General features: G+C 33.7%; 1 pseudogene; it reads right to left on the bottom strand.

The window, feature by feature from the left end:
• Nucleotides 1-271: 271 nt before the first annotated feature.
• Nucleotides 272-1,000, bottom strand: LOC138835452 (ankyrin repeat domain-containing protein 49 pseudogene; annotated as a pseudogene).
• Between the last annotated feature and the right edge of the window lie 15,106 nt (nucleotides 1,001-16,106).

Here is a 16,106-nt window from a genome sequence, read left to right as displayed (position 1 = left end):
GGGGGGGTGGGAAGAGGGGGCGAGGATTAGGTGGTGGTTGGGGGGAGGGGGGAGGCTGGGAAGTGATGTGAAGGGTAAACAAAGGAGGAGGTTGCAATGCTTGATAAGAAATGTGCACATTATCCTCCCCATATATTTGTAACCCCTCTGTACAGTATGTTCACAAAAAATAAATAAATAAAATAAAACGTAAAAAAAGAAATTTAACCAAACCATTATGACTTTTCTAGGGACACAAAGTATGAACTGGCATTTTTGAAATTTAAGGAACTTAACCAAACCATTTCGATTTAGGAGAACAATTTGTAAAGACTTTCACAACTTCAAAGTGGTAGTGATACATACTTATCCTTTTGGCAATATCAAAGGCAGTTTCTTCCAAGCTGTTCTTCAGACCTGGTTTGATATAATGGTTCAACAGAAGTAGGTACAGCATATCTTTGCTATTTCTATTCCCAGCAGCAAGATGCAATGTGGTCAAGAGGACTTTAGTTTGGGCATTTGTATCTGCATGATGATGAAGTAAGAAAGAATCCACTCTGGTATTATTCCACATATAAGCACTGTGCAGGGGTGTCCAGCTATTCACAGTTATTGCATGGCTACCTGCCTTGAGCTACCAACTCATGGAAAATATCTAACTGTCCACTGTAGGCTTCTCGATGAATAGGGTTATACTCATCCTCATCCCTAGTATTCATATGAGTGGCCTTTTTGGAAAGTAGTCTCCGCACTGTAGTAAGCCGATTAATTTCGGCATCCCAAAGAAGAAATTTACTTGGATACTTCTCCATTTTTGTCTTGTAATTGATACCATTTCTCAATTTTTCATCTTGTTCCTTGTCTTCATCAGAATTGCCTAACCAGAGACTTTGAGTACCAGCTGGAATGAGGTGTCAATGAGTTTCCCGTATAGTTCACGTCGGTTGAACTGGTCAGAATAATCCGGTGAATTTTCGGTATATATTTTTTCACCATGATTTATTTTCTCTTTTTCCATTTTTACTATTCTAAATTATTCTACTTGGAGAGTAGGGATTGATAGAGAGCAGAGAAAGATTTTCCTCCATATTCAAAGTACAGACTGAAAATGAGGACCAGTGGTATCTTCATGTACAGCTTATTCTTAGGAATGAGAAAATAGGAAACAATACCTTCTATGTAAATGATTTGGGAAATACCATGATATTCTGTAAGAGAACTCACTATTCAACATATGAGCTTTAAGAGCTTTCTAATAGATCCATAATTTATTGGTATTCAAATGAGAAATAAATGTATAATTCAGTAGTACAATACAAGTCCTTTGCATAAATACTTAAATTCCTTGTTTTTTAAAAAGACACTTGTTTTCATCTAAAAACGTAGTCCTGTTTATTATCTTTAGGTGATTTTGATTATTGAAGATGCTTAATGAGAAGTCAAAATGTATTAGTAGTCCTTTGCTATCAATTAAATTTCACTTTTCTTCTTGGAGAATATAATGATCGAAACAATAGTTCAGAATCAGCAAGCAATAGTTCAGAATCATGCTTCCAGCACAAGCGGATAACCAGTAAGTAATACTCGATACCATTTTCCAAAAAGATTTTTCACAGATACAATCAGCCTGCCTTCTCTAGTTGCTTTCCTAGCCTGGACCTATTCCTTCATTGTACAGGAAAAGTGTGATTCCACTGATTTCAGTCAGATCTGGTAGTAGAATTATAAAGGATTTACATTTTTTTTAAAATTAGTTGTGGGGCCTGAACTCTGGGCCTGGGCACTGTCCTTGAGCTCTTCAAATCAAGGCAAGTGCTCTACCTCTTGAGACACAGCACCACTTCCATATTTTTCTGTTTATGTGGTGCTGATTTGAGAAATGGCAGGACAGAAAGTGAAATGATATCACTGAAAATATAAAAGCAATACAAATTAGGATAATTATGGAGCAATCATATTATTTATGAGAAACATGAAAGAGAGAGAAGAAGAAAGATACAGATGTGCAATGACCTATCTAGCCACAAAATCCATGCTTCTGATCAATTTACAGAACAATTTTTTAAAGAGATGGAAATAGAATTTATGTATTGACTTTAAATTAGTAAACACATTTTTAGTAGCCTACATAAAGAGACATACCTTTGATCAAATTACAGACAAGAATCTTAATCCTTGGACTGGAAAGGTGGCTCATGGTATAGTGCTTGCCTTGCAGCTTACTAAAGTGCGGAGACTACTTTCCAAAATGACACTCATATGAATGCTAGGGATGAGGATGAGTATATACCTCTTCATAGGGACACCTAGAGTGGATTCTTAGACATTGTCCATGTGTTGGTAGTCAAGGCAGATATTCATGCAATAACTGTGAATGGCTGGACACCTTGCACAGTGCTTATATGTGGAACATATTGCAACAGCACACACACACACATATACACACACATCATCAGATTTCTTCTTAAGTATTTTTTGTGTATATTCTTAAGAAGAAATTTACATTACTAACTTGAATTTCTGACAGGACAATATCATCACTGTACATCTTGCTTCTATTCTCTCAGTTTTAAATTACTATATAAGTATGTGCATAGATTAATATAGGAAATAGTAGGATCCACACTGGTGGCTCATGTCTTTAATCTTAGCTAATCGGAAAGATGAAATCTGATGATTGTGGTTTGAAATCAGACCAAGAAAAAAAAGTCTATTAGATTTTGATTTAAAAGTAACCAGCAAAAGCTAGAAATGGAGCTGTGGTACAAGCAGTAAAATTCTAGCATTGAGAAAACTAAAACAAAAAAAAATAACAATTCTGGGACAGAGCCAGGTCCTGAGTTCAAGCTCTAGTATTATCAACAAACTAATGAATGAATGAATTAATTAATTAACTAAAAATGAATTAAGTGGTCACATGTGGAGTGGAAGGTAAAATGTAACATCCATGGTGACTGGTTTATGTATTATTTTATAATAAGGCAAATTATCATTTGTCCTAATCACTAACATTTTATTTGAACTTTTTTGTAAAATAAACCCTGAATTTGGCATGTGGGTATATGTGTGTGTGGATGTGCACAACTGTGTGTATGTGTATATGTGTGCTTTGTGCTGTTGCAATGTTGCTTGCCAATGTGTACAGGGTGAGGCTGAAAAGAGCTGTGTTGTTATGTTTTTTTTTTTTTTTATCAGGTTCCATTCTGTCATTTCAGTGGAACCACACTTCTGTACATTTTATTTGTCAAATGATAACAATATCATTATCAAAGCATTTACACCATTAAGTTAGATAAAAGAGATCACTTTCAGCTCTTAGTATATGTTAGGTAAGAATATACATATATAATTAGGTAGTAAGTTATTGCTGTAAGATGACGGTCAGTACAAAATATGTGTTTGACCTCTTAAATTGGTTATACTTTTAAGATATACTCATGGAGTGATTTAGATTGACTTGACCAAACAGGTATTACTTTCTGGTTATTCCTGTGAAACACAAGGTGGATAAACTCCTTATGGATTTCTGTTGAAAATAACGTTTTTTGTAAGATCGTATCTATTCACACTAATATACTAAACCCCATATTTTTTAGATTTTAATATTCCATCATATTGAATGAAAATCAATATTGTGGATATGCTTGTTAGATATACATTTCAAAACTAAAGAAACAAAAAGCATGTGTCAAATGACGCTGTAGCTCAAGTGGTAGGGCGCTTGCCTTGAGCTGAAGAGCCCAAGGACAGCGCCCAGGCCTAGAGTTCAAGCCCCACGACTGACAGAAAAAAAAAAAAAAAAAAGCATGTGTCATCTCCAGATTGTGGATGCATTTGAAGTTGTTTTGTACATACAAAGATTTCTTCATTAATAGTTCTTTTGTGGGAGTAATGATAACAAATTTAACAAATAAGGCTTTTTGATTATTTTTGTATATAAATAACATCTCAGGGCTAGTCTTGCAATTTCTGAAAACCCTTTGAATATTTTAGTATTATTTCAGTTAATTGACTATAGAGCTAAAGACATTTCTACAATAAACATTGTTAAAATCTGAAAAAGTAAGTGGGTATATAGGCTTTTATGCATCATTTTATGGAAAGCCAGTTTTTATGAAACTAAAAGAAATAGAATAAAAGAATATGTGAATTGGGTAAGCTAATTATTAGTATAACTTTGTTTTCTATTAGCATAGTCCTTTGAATGTAGCTGATGCCGTTAAATTATGTCCTTTGTGTCACTGTGCTTTAGTTATTTTTAGAATCTTTGTAGTTATAAGAGTGAATTTGTAGTATAAATAACGGTCTTTGAAAATGATTTGGAATAATCTTGTCTTTTGTGTCCTACTCCCAAGAAAATGAGTTATTTTCAAGTGTTAATAGTTTATGAGTGAATCTTCAGTATCATAAGAAATTTTGAAAAAATGTAGTAGTATTGATGTCTTTTTTTGGGGGGGTGGGTCCGGTAGCGGGGCCTGAACTCTGGGCCTAGGCGCTGTTCCTCAGCTCTTCAGCTCAAGGGTAGAGCTCTACAACTTAAGCCACAGCACCATTTGCAGGTTTTTTTTCTTTTTTCTTATGTGGTGCTGAGGAATCAAACCCAGGGCCTCATGCATGCAACACAAGCGCTCTACCACTGAGCCCCTTCCCAGCCCTTTATGTCTTTTTAAACAAATTGTATTCACACGTTGGAGAATCTTTAATTCTTGCTTAAGTTTTGGTGTCTATGATTTTTAAACTCTCGTTCCTAACATTAATGATAGGTGAGACGGCATTTTTGGGTATATGAAAGGTAAAATATTTTACTGAGGTCAAAGGTGATTTTTATATCAGTCTTGCTTTAATGACATTTTAAAGTATTACTTTTCTCTCAAAATATTGGGTATAAAAAACAATCAAAATACTTCTAATGGTAAACAACTTAGGTGAGCTACAATGTAGAAATGATTGGTCCATAAGACCTGCAGTCTGTTTCCATCAGGAATTGGGGAGGTCATTCTTTCAGTAAGACTTTGTTAAACAGTGATAGGGTTCCTAGACAGTGTAGTGTTGAGTGAAGGGATACAATATGATTTCTACTATTTTCAGCTAGAGATCAAGAATGTTATACTTTAGCAGTTCCTTTCATCAGGGAGGTATGCACTGATTATGAATTTTGAGTTTTCATATTACCGTTACCTCTTTTCTAACAAAGGTAAAGTGAAATATTATGAGTGTACACAATAATTCTGATAATTTCTCCTAGAATTTGTAGACTAAGTGCTGGTATTTTAGTCATAAAATAGAATGAGGTTAATTGTTGCAGTGGGAGATGGATCTCAGGATAACACTTACCATGTGTGCAATGTGGTACTAGTAATTCCAACTCTGAAGACTTCAGTATCATCTTCTGAGAATTAATAATGTAAATAGTTCCACTTTATGGAATTATTTTGAGGATTAAATTAGATACCCTAGTTAAAGTACGTGGAAAAACAATCAATTAGCATTTGGCACATTCTACCTGTTATTTTATCATTTGATGAATTCTAACATTTTTATCGTGATTCTATATTGTGTCCCTTTATGATGTGCAATGTGATTTATTAATATTCATTGCATTGATCACTTTTCTGTCACTATGACGAAAATACCTGCAAAGAAAATTTCTTTTTTTTTTCTTTTTGTGTCCGGTCGTGGACCTGAACTGTGGGCCTGGGCGCTGTCCCTCAGCTCTTCAGCTCAAGGCTAGCGCTCTACCACTTGAGCCACAGCGGCACTTCTGGCTTTTTTTCTGCTTATGTGGGGCTGTGGAATCGAACCCAGCGCCTCATACATGCAAGCCAAGCGCTCCACCACTGAGCCACCTTCCCAGTCCTGCAAAGAAAATTACTGAGGCGAAAACTATTATATTGACTCATGGTTTAAAAGAACGCAGTTTAAGATATCTCCATTGTTTTTAAGTATATTTTTATTATCTTAGCTAATTGTACAAGAAATTTCCATTCAATAAATCATTTTTTAAGTATAATAGATCTTTATATAACTTGTCCCTACCCTTCCAAACTTCACCCAACCTTCATTTTTACTAGTTTAATACTATCTGCATTGAATATACTGTCTTCACTCTCTTCCTCCATAACTCTGTTTATTGCTTCCCTTTGATTTCCCCTCATATCTTCCATGTGATAATTTCGTGGTATTCATTTTGTTGGATTAAAATTTCAATTTTATAAAAAATTACACCTTTTAAATACTCCTTTGCAACTAGCATGCATTGGTTAATATTCTTGTGTAAACTTGTATAAAGTTCTAGCTTCCAAATTTGAGACAGGACAGCGGTCCTTTGTGTGTCTGGTTCTGACCTAGTTTACTTAACATATTTTTAGATCTATCTATTTCTTTGCAAATTATGTAACAATCTTCATAATTGATAGGTGCAATCCAATTTTGTATATATGACACACTTTCTCCAACCATCCTTCCGCCAAAGGGCATCTGGGCTGTTCCCATAACGTGGCTATGGTGAATAGTGCAGTAGTGTATATGGTTGTGAAAGTGTTTTTACTGTTACATTTTGGAAGAATTCATCACTATCTTTCTGAGAGCAATCCTCTAACCTGTTTTCCAGAATAAGCACATCCTTCCCTTCATCTCCATCACAACGTATTGCAAGTCCTCAAAAACACACTACCCCATACAGGTCTCAATAAGCTAAAACCACACTGTGCCCATATTCTTTCAATACATTTTTAATAATTGTACATATAATTTAGTGAGAACTTTCTATGTACTTTCCTAATGTGGGAATGAGGGACATCACAACAGAGCAAAAGTAAGGTATATGCAATTTAATTAGCTATTATCATATTTAAAATCTTGTTAAGCTCTAACTCATAGCCTCACTTACTTTTATTTTAATCTTTATTTGATTATCTCCTAAATTATAACAGGTGAGTTAAATACAAAGGCAAAAAGTGTGGTTTGATTGTGACATTCATGTTTGAGGATGCACAATATGGGCAAATAGATGGATTGAAATTAATAGCAATTATCCATTTTGGTAAAGTAGAGATGATTTTCCCAAACTGATTCTCACAATTCATATTCCAGTCAACAAAAAGAAACAATTCCCTTTGTTTTGCACTTTATTAACTTTTGTTTCCATTTTATTTTATAATGAAGGATGATTTCATAAATCTACTGTAGATACAAAAATATATTAAAATAGTTCTATTCAAATGCATTGATACATACATACACATATTTATTACACAGGTTACAATGATAATTTATAACTTCTGTAACTGTACAATTTACTAAATTATTAAAAACATCGATGGCTCATGCCTGGAATCCTGGTTACTCGGGAGGCTGAGATCTGACGATCATGGTTTAAATCCAAACTAGGCTGGAAAGTCCATGAGCCTCTTATCTCCAAAGAACCAACAGAAAATAAGAATTGGAACTGTGGCTCAAAGTAGTAGAGTTGTAGCCTTGAGAGAAAAAGCTCAGAACATCACCGAGGCTCTTAGTTCAAGACCTACAATCTACCAAAGAAAATCTATTTAACTTACACCTGTGTAAGTAGAGTATTTCCATCACCCAAATGCACATCCATGCTCATTTTCAAGGTAACTCTGCTTTGTCTGAAGTACCAATAAATATTATTACTTAAGTAGAAAGCATTGGAACGTGGGTTAATTCTATCTCTCTCATGGATTTTTCTCCACTCAAATACTCATGTGCTACAATTATTCCATGTATTTAAAATCATAGCTTTTTTTCTTTAATACCCCTAATATTAGAGTTTGAATTCAGTGTCTTGTGCTCCCTATATGGGTGTTCTTACCACTTTTTCATGTGCCCAGCCCTAAATTATCTTGATTATTTTTGAGATAAAAACTGGCTTCCTACTTGTGTATGATCTTGGCCTCAGTTCACTTCATGCTATTAATCCTGGAATTCAGAAAAACAGGTGCATGGCATTGTGTACAGATCTTTCTGTCCAGTCTGGGCTTTAGCCTCTGTCCTCACAACAGTGCACTCCCATGTAGTCAGGATTTTCATAAGCTTGTCATAGCTGATTATTTTTAAATCTTTACATTTCCTACAGGTTCTTGAGTTTATTTGTGTTTTCTTTGGTTGTTTTGTTTCATTTGAATCTATGTGTTGAATTGCTCACTTTTCCTTTTGTTTCTTTCCCTCAAGTTCTTATCTAAAATGCTTGGAAACCAATTCTTTCTCAAGATAGTCCGGGTGAACATTATTTATTTCAATGCAATTTCAGTAACACTTAAACACTTTCATATCTATAAATGATATACAAATGCTAAGCTCTGAGAAGTGTGTTTTTATTTTGACAGCAGCCTTTGGCATACACTGACAGATTATGAAATATATGAAGATAATAAAACTACAGATGCATGCCAGGAGGAGAAAAACCTATAATTAATTGTTTGACAGTGGCTTCCCTTCTAGTGAAAGAAGTATATGGCTTGATTCAGGATTTCACAAAATCATATTGCTAGGAAGAAACTAAACAATGATCTAATAATACAGACTTGAGAGTGATGGATTGACTTCCTGAATAATTTACTTTTGGGTCAAATAAAAGCAGGCTTCCAAAAAGAGAGTAGATTTTAGAAAAACATGAATTTTATGCAAATAGGTCCTTAGCTGATTTTGTTAATTTGTGAAATAATACAGGGGAATAAATTACAGCAAGGAAAAAAATTAAAGAATTTCACATGGAAATACTCATTTGTGTCTGTGTTCATGCACGTGTGAATACGCACACGCACATGTGCATGTGCTCATGCATGCATTCATCATTCTTGAGGCTTAATAGTGTCTGGGAACTATTCCTAAACTTCTGTGCCAAATGATAGTGGTCTACCACTTCAGCCACTGCTACACTTATGGATTTCTTTTAGATAATTGCTTGTATTTTCATGATTGGACTGGCTTGGAACAGTGGTCTTCAGATCTCAGACTCTCTAGTAGCTAGCTAAACTTATTCAGCCTCTGAGTAGCTATTTAAAATTCTGCCTGTCCTCTATGCTTCACTGCTCTTTTATTCTTTTCTTGAGGTATTCACAAGCCTAAGTCATATATATATGTCTAGTTGCTTAAAAAAATACTCTTACTGCTTGGCATCAGGGGCTCCCATGTGTACTCCTAACTACTTAGGAGGCTTTAGAACAGAACCCAAGCAGAAAGTTTAGTGAACTTCCTTCTCAGTCTATAGCTGGGTGCATTGTATCATTTCCACCATCCTGCACAATCTAGAGACTAAGTTTGGAAAGGCTGGGAATCCAGACCAGTCAAGGTAGCAAGCTAGACATGTTGGTGTGCAACTCTGATGCCTTGATGAAGGGAAGGTTAAAAGGACAGATCAAGTGCATGTTCTTTTGGAAAGGGAACCCCTCTCCTAAAATTCACCAATGATAAGACTCCAGCCTAGCAAGAACAATATACCCAAGTTGAAATCCCCACAATTTCCCACAACCAAAATAAGTATATTCATTAACACCCCAAAACTTAGTAAAATCTGTTCTTTGCTATAATATCAGCTTTATCTGATTATCATATGATGTAATAGTATAGTTTCTTCATTAAACTTATGATAATTTAAAAAGACCTAGAAAATTCTTTCTCACTTATTAAGTGCAAACGAATGGCAAATTGCCTCATTTCTTACATATTTGACTACCACTATAAATTCATCTTATGATTATTATTAATAGTAATATATTCTCATTTATTGCTTAACTTTGTAACAGTTTTTAAACTTTTTGCTTCTCTGCTGAAGTTGAAATATTTAAATAGTATCATCAAAGTATATTCCTTGGGTACCTAGGGCAGTTTTTTTTTTACAAAGTTTTTAACCAATGGCTTCTAAGAATTCTTAATTGGTATATTATTTGGTTTATTTTTAATTTAAATTTAATTTTATTGTAATAAAAATGTACACAGGGGTTACAGTTACATAAATATGGTAATGAGTACATTTCTTAGGGAAGAAACATTGTTATCTCTTCCATCGATTTTTTTTGTACACGCAAAACAAAAACTACTGATGCTTTTGCTGTTGCTATTGATCAATGGGTACTTGTGTTTTCTTTGTTCATGATTTTTTATTATAAAATTGATATACAGGTCTTTTACACTTAATTAAGTCAACTAAAGAGTACACTTCGGGCTGGGAAGGTGGCTCAGTGGTAGAGCGCTTGCCTTGCATGCCTGGGGCCCTGGGTTCAATTCCTCAGCACCACATAAGCAAAAAACCAGAAGTGGCTGTGGCCCAAGTGGTAGAGTGCTAGCCTTGAGCTGAAGAGCTGAGGGACAGCGCCCAGGCCCAGATTTCAGGCCCCACGACCGGACCCCCCCGCCAAAAAAAGAGTACACTTCATTTTATTTTTTAAATTTCAAATTTGAGCTTAAATGTTTTGTTTCTTTAGGGTAATTCTTTTTGAAGAGTTGTAGGATTAGTTAATTTAATTTTGCATGATTTTTACGCATGCAAATTATTCAGATACATATATTTTGCTCTTAAAATATTTAACATGTGACTATTTAAAAATTATTTTCTTAATTTATATATGGTTAGTGGTTTTAAATAAATTTATTTTCTTATAGCTATGAACATATTTGTACAGGTAGCAAATACTTACTGTATTTTCAAGAAGCACATACTTTATTAAGAAACGCTTCATTACCTGGTCTCTTTTTGGAAATATTTGTACTTGTGTTAAAAAGAAATTTTTGAGCTCAGCATGGTGATTTGTGGCATCCATTTTGTAGCTATGGTGGGAGGTGTAAATAGGGTTTGTAATTCAGGAGAGACAGAAACTACAAGACCTTATTATAAAACTATTCAGAGTGAAATGATTAGAGATAAGCAATCCATAGCGTTATATAAAGCACCTCGCTATCATATTCTAAATCTTTAGTTAAAAAACACCAGTAACATCAATCTTTTGTCAAAGTAAAAAGACACATGATTCAAAATGTTTATTATTTAAAACTTATTTGCAAAGATTCTCATGTCTTCTATTAATTTCAATTTTCTTAATCTATTAAAATCCAAGTATATTGTGACTATTTTGTTTCTACTAAACATTTAAATAGTACGAGCAATATAATGATTTCATATATTAACATACCTTTACTATTTGTGATACTTTCCCCCGTTTAATATGATAATATCAACATTCCAAATGTGTCTATGTGGTGTGTGTATGCGCATGTTTATGTGGTTTCTGTGTGTGTGTGCTTTGTGTGTCCTTTGTAATGAGTGCAAGATCACACCATTGCTTCACATATGCTAGACCAATGTTTGACCACTGAGCTATAATGTCTAGTTATAATCCAAATAATATTTTAAATCATGACTTTTAAACTTTCATTCCTAGTATGCTTTTTCAAAATTATATATAATAAAATGTGATCCATGGTCTATCCACACTAGTAAGTTTTATTGCTATTTTGAATATTTCCACTGCCTTTCCACTTCCAAAATCTTGTGTTTGTTATTTGATAAAGGTTTTACTTTGCTTCTTTCCTCTATTCTTTCTTTTGCCCTTTTGTGATTACCTGTTCTTTCTCTTATATCTTTGGAAATTAATTATCATATTCCTATTACAATTTCTTTACATTGTAACAGGTATATAAAATGCTTTGTTTTCTATTTTATTTTTTTCCATTTTCACTGACTTTTATTCCAAACTGTTAGATGGGCTAAAAAGAAACTTGACTCAGGACACTTTATTTTTCTCCTTCTCTTCTCTGAAGTCTTTCTGTTTTTTGAAACACAAGAGCAACGACATATAGTTCCTATAAGGTCCATCATTTTTTCCACTCTCATTCTCCTCTGTTTTACAGCTCAAGTTGTTATCATTCAGCTTTATTATGCTACAGCATTATCTAAATCTTAACTCATTCCTAAATTAATTTTAGTTGTTTCAAGTATTCTCTAAAGGCATATCCCTATATATATTCTATATATAATATCTGAGGTCTTGTATTTTCACAAGGTACAAAATATGAGTGACTATCAAATATCTAGATATCTCTGCAGAATATTGGTTCACCTGCTCAATAAAATCGTATGTAAATTCAAGGAATACAGGTCAGTCAGAACAACCTTGTAAATGGTGTAGCTTGAGCCTTCATACTAGCTTTGAATCTTATTACCATGTTTAGTAGTGAAGGAAACATAGTTCTACAATAAGAGCAGACACATAGAAGAATGTAACAGATTTGTCAAAAATAAATTCTTAGTTTTATGGTGAATAGATTTTGAAAACTATCCCATGACTTTATGAAATAAAAATAGAATCTTAAATGAGTGTATTGGCACTATTTTCTCTCGAGATTTAAAGAATGATCTTAGACTACTACCTCAATCTTTTTGTTTTGTTTTGTTTTGTTTTGTTTTGTTTTGTTTTTTGTCACTCATGGGGCTTGAACTCTGGGCTTAGGCGTTGTACGTGTGCTCTTCAGCTCAATGCCAGAGCCCTACCACTTGAGCCACCGTACCACTACTGGTTTTCTAGTGGTTTACAGGAGATAAGAGTTTCATGGACGTTCCTGCCCAGGCTGGCTTTAAACCACAACCCTCAGATCTCTGACTCCTGAGTAGCTAGGATTACAGGAATAAGCCACAAGCACCCGGCCTACCTCAATCCTTATACAAAAATTTAAAATAAAAAATGATTATCAACCTATAAATGTGAGATGTAAAAGCCTATAAAACATAAATGTAAAAATTCATGACATTGGATCCGTAAAGGTTTCTAAAAATTTGTCCTGGAAAGCATTAGTGGCTAAAGAAAAGCAAGAATAAACTGGATTATATCAAGTGATAACCTTTCATAATTCAAAGGACACTATAATCCAAGTGAAATCATCCAACAGATGGACGGAACATATTTGTTAATGCTATAATGTTAATGCTACAATGATTCTGAACCTTAAGCATTTTTATATCTTCTAATTCTATATAAAGTTTTGCCTGAATAGGATATTTCTTTAAAGAACATATGTAAATTAATAGTCAAGAGGAGGAGCATATGAAATAAGCTCCTCTTTAGTATCTAAGAAAAAGAAAACTCACTAGTATGACCCTAATATAAAAAGATGACACAAAATATAGTAATGCATTTGTGGAGAAACTGATATACTCCTCATAGTGATTTTATTTGTATAATACTGCAATCATTTTAGTAAGCAAGTTTTCAAGACTTCAAAAGGTCAAAGAGAATTGTATAGGATCCAATCATTATACTTCTATGAATGTATTAAAGAGAAATAAGAAACGTGTTTGGACAGAGACACTTGAATAGTCCACTTGAATAGTATGTATGAGACCCGGGAAATAATCCCCAAAAACAAATTTTGAAAAGACACACTATAGAGGATGCATGCTGGACAAATTCCTGTAACAGAATTTTATATCTATTTTAATGTCTGTTCTAAAATTTATAGCATTTCTATTTGAAAAAATGCAAGTTTGTGAAAATTAGGCTTTGAAACCTATGAAGGTACAATTCACTTCCAAGCACTAAACTGTATACAATAAAAGGATATAATATATTGTAAGTTAATTACATGTCAGCAAAAAAACTATTGTTAAAAATTCTTCACACAAAATCCACAATATTTAAAAAGATATTTTTGGTGTTGGCTAAAAACTCTGTAAACTACAGCGTTTAAAACAAAGATGTGATTTCTGTTTATTTTGAGGTTTTTTGTCTGTTATTTTGAGTTTATACAGAGATAAATCAATCAAAAATCTATGTTATAACTGGAATACCTAGGAATTATGCATCACTTATAAGTAATTGATAACCTTTTCTGGAAGAAACTTTTATCAAATGACAGAAGACACAAATGTATGCATCTGCAATTTATGAAAGCCATACATTACTTGCTCAATCAAATTGCTTTTCTCTACTTTGCTAGGAAATCAAATTATTCTCAAGACAAGAGCCAAAAGCAGTGAAAAGAAACAAAATACACAATCATCTTGATTTATTTGTGAAAATAACAAATGAAATAAAACAATTCCACATAAGGGGCTCCAATATTAGTATCAATGAAGCGGTTCCTGAATGCCAACATCTATTGAATTTTTGGAATTTTTTCAAATATAAAAACTAGAACAAGAAAACAAATATACTCTTAGAGTGAGCCAGTCTTGCAATCATTTTCTTAATTGTTTTGAAATTACAAAAATTGATACTCCTTTGCATTCTAAATCATTTAAAAACATTTATCACTTATTATAATTCAAGTAACAAGCAAGAGTAATTTTATATAATCATTAAAAATACCATTTTATTACTATCGTAAAATAGAATAAAAGACCAGTCCCAATATTTTCCCTACTCATCATTATTCTTAATTCCTAATCATTACCTAAATATCTTAATCTAAATAGTCATGTCTTTAACATAGACATAAATATTGTATACATTTTAACTTAACATTTTCCAAGGGCATGTATTCATGTTTCTAAGAAATGTTCACAGCAGTTAAAAGATGCTTTTGTGAAATTAATGTGATACATTTTCTTGTTGTGGTTGTTGTTTGCAAGGCCTGGGCCTTGTCCCTAAGCCTTTTTATGCTCAAGGAAAGCACTCTACAACTTGAGGCACAGAGCTAATTTCTGTTTTTATTGGTTAATTGGAGATAAGAATCTAACAAATAATTTTCTGTCTGGACTAGTTTCGATTATAATTCTAAGATTTCAGCACAAGAATAGCTTGAATTATAAGCGTGAGTTACCGACACTTGGTTTGATGAATTAAAAAAAAATTGATTATGTTTTTTTCACTGTAATGTATATCATTCTACACATAAATTTAGATATATGTATATATTTCTTACAAATAATCTCTAAAAATGTATCTTTCTACACATAACATATATATATGGAGAGAGAGAGAAAGAGAGAGAGACAGAGAAGACAGACAACCTCTAAAACTTTTATGCTACTATTTTGACCTTTTTCATTTCAAAGATATATAGTCTATTTTTCTAAAAGTTCCTTAGAATAAAATAACAAATATTTCAATAGAAAGTAGAGTTTATTACTTTCAAGGAAATTTTAAATATGCATTTGATATTTTAGTAACACTTAAAGTATATCACTTGAAAAATTTCTGTTGAAACTCTTAAATAGTTGTGTATAGTGATGGGGAGAGAAGAAGTTAATTCATATTGGTTAGGAATTTGCAATGTTTCAAAAATCTATTCCATAATTTGTTATAAGCACAGAGTCAAGCTATCTGATATGGTTTAGTTTTTGTTTCTATATTTGTTCAAAATTTTAATATGGGTGCATTCCCTGTGGTGACATTAAACTTATTAATAAAAAGACAAATAATAACAAAATCATAGACACAAAAAAGACTTTCATTAATTAGCACTTCTGATGCTAATAATTTTGATGAAGATGATGATGATGACCACAGTGTATCATGATAATGACAACAATGTTCTGATTGAAAAGGAAGATACTTTAGACATCTTTAAAGCTAGATTGTCACATTGAATTCATGGTAATAAATGGCATTGGATTACATACAATAAGAATAACAAGAGAGTTCCGGGAAGATGGCAGAGGAGAAGCTGGAGGCTAAACAAGCTGTCACATAGAAAGCAATTTTAGAGTTCCAGTGAACAGTCCTAAGCCAGAGAATCACACCAAGTGTGCCATCACAGGACAGAGAGTTAGGCCAGAGAGGGAAAATCCAGCCAAGGAGACAGATCTGAGCTCTTGCCAGCAGCCGCCGTGGCAGCAGCAGTGGTGTTGGTGGCGACTGCAGCTGCCATACCTGAATCACAGAGAGTCCGGGACAAAGGAGCCAGAGGTGGCAGGCAAGCGGATTGTACTCAACACCAGCCAGAACCGACAAGTAGTGGACATCTTCATCCTGTAGTTCCCAGACCAGAGATGACCCAGGAACCAAGACTCGGTGTGAGTAGAAGCCTGACTTCCTCACTCCTTCTCAGGGAGCAGAAGAGAGAAGGCCACCCCTCGACTCCCTGTACTGGAGATCTCCATCTTGGATACCGACAAAGCTCGGTGGAGCTGCTAACTCCAACTCAGGCCTTGGGATAAATCTGGAGTCATC

This window comes from Dipodomys merriami, unplaced genomic scaffold, assembly GCF_024711535.1.
Source record: "Dipodomys merriami isolate MVZ:Mamm:240054 unplaced genomic scaffold, mDipMer1.0.p SCAF_239, whole genome shotgun sequence".
Taxonomy (NCBI): Eukaryota; Metazoa; Chordata; class Mammalia; order Rodentia; family Heteromyidae; genus Dipodomys; species Dipodomys merriami.
This window is presented reverse-complemented; position numbering and strand designations above follow the sequence as displayed.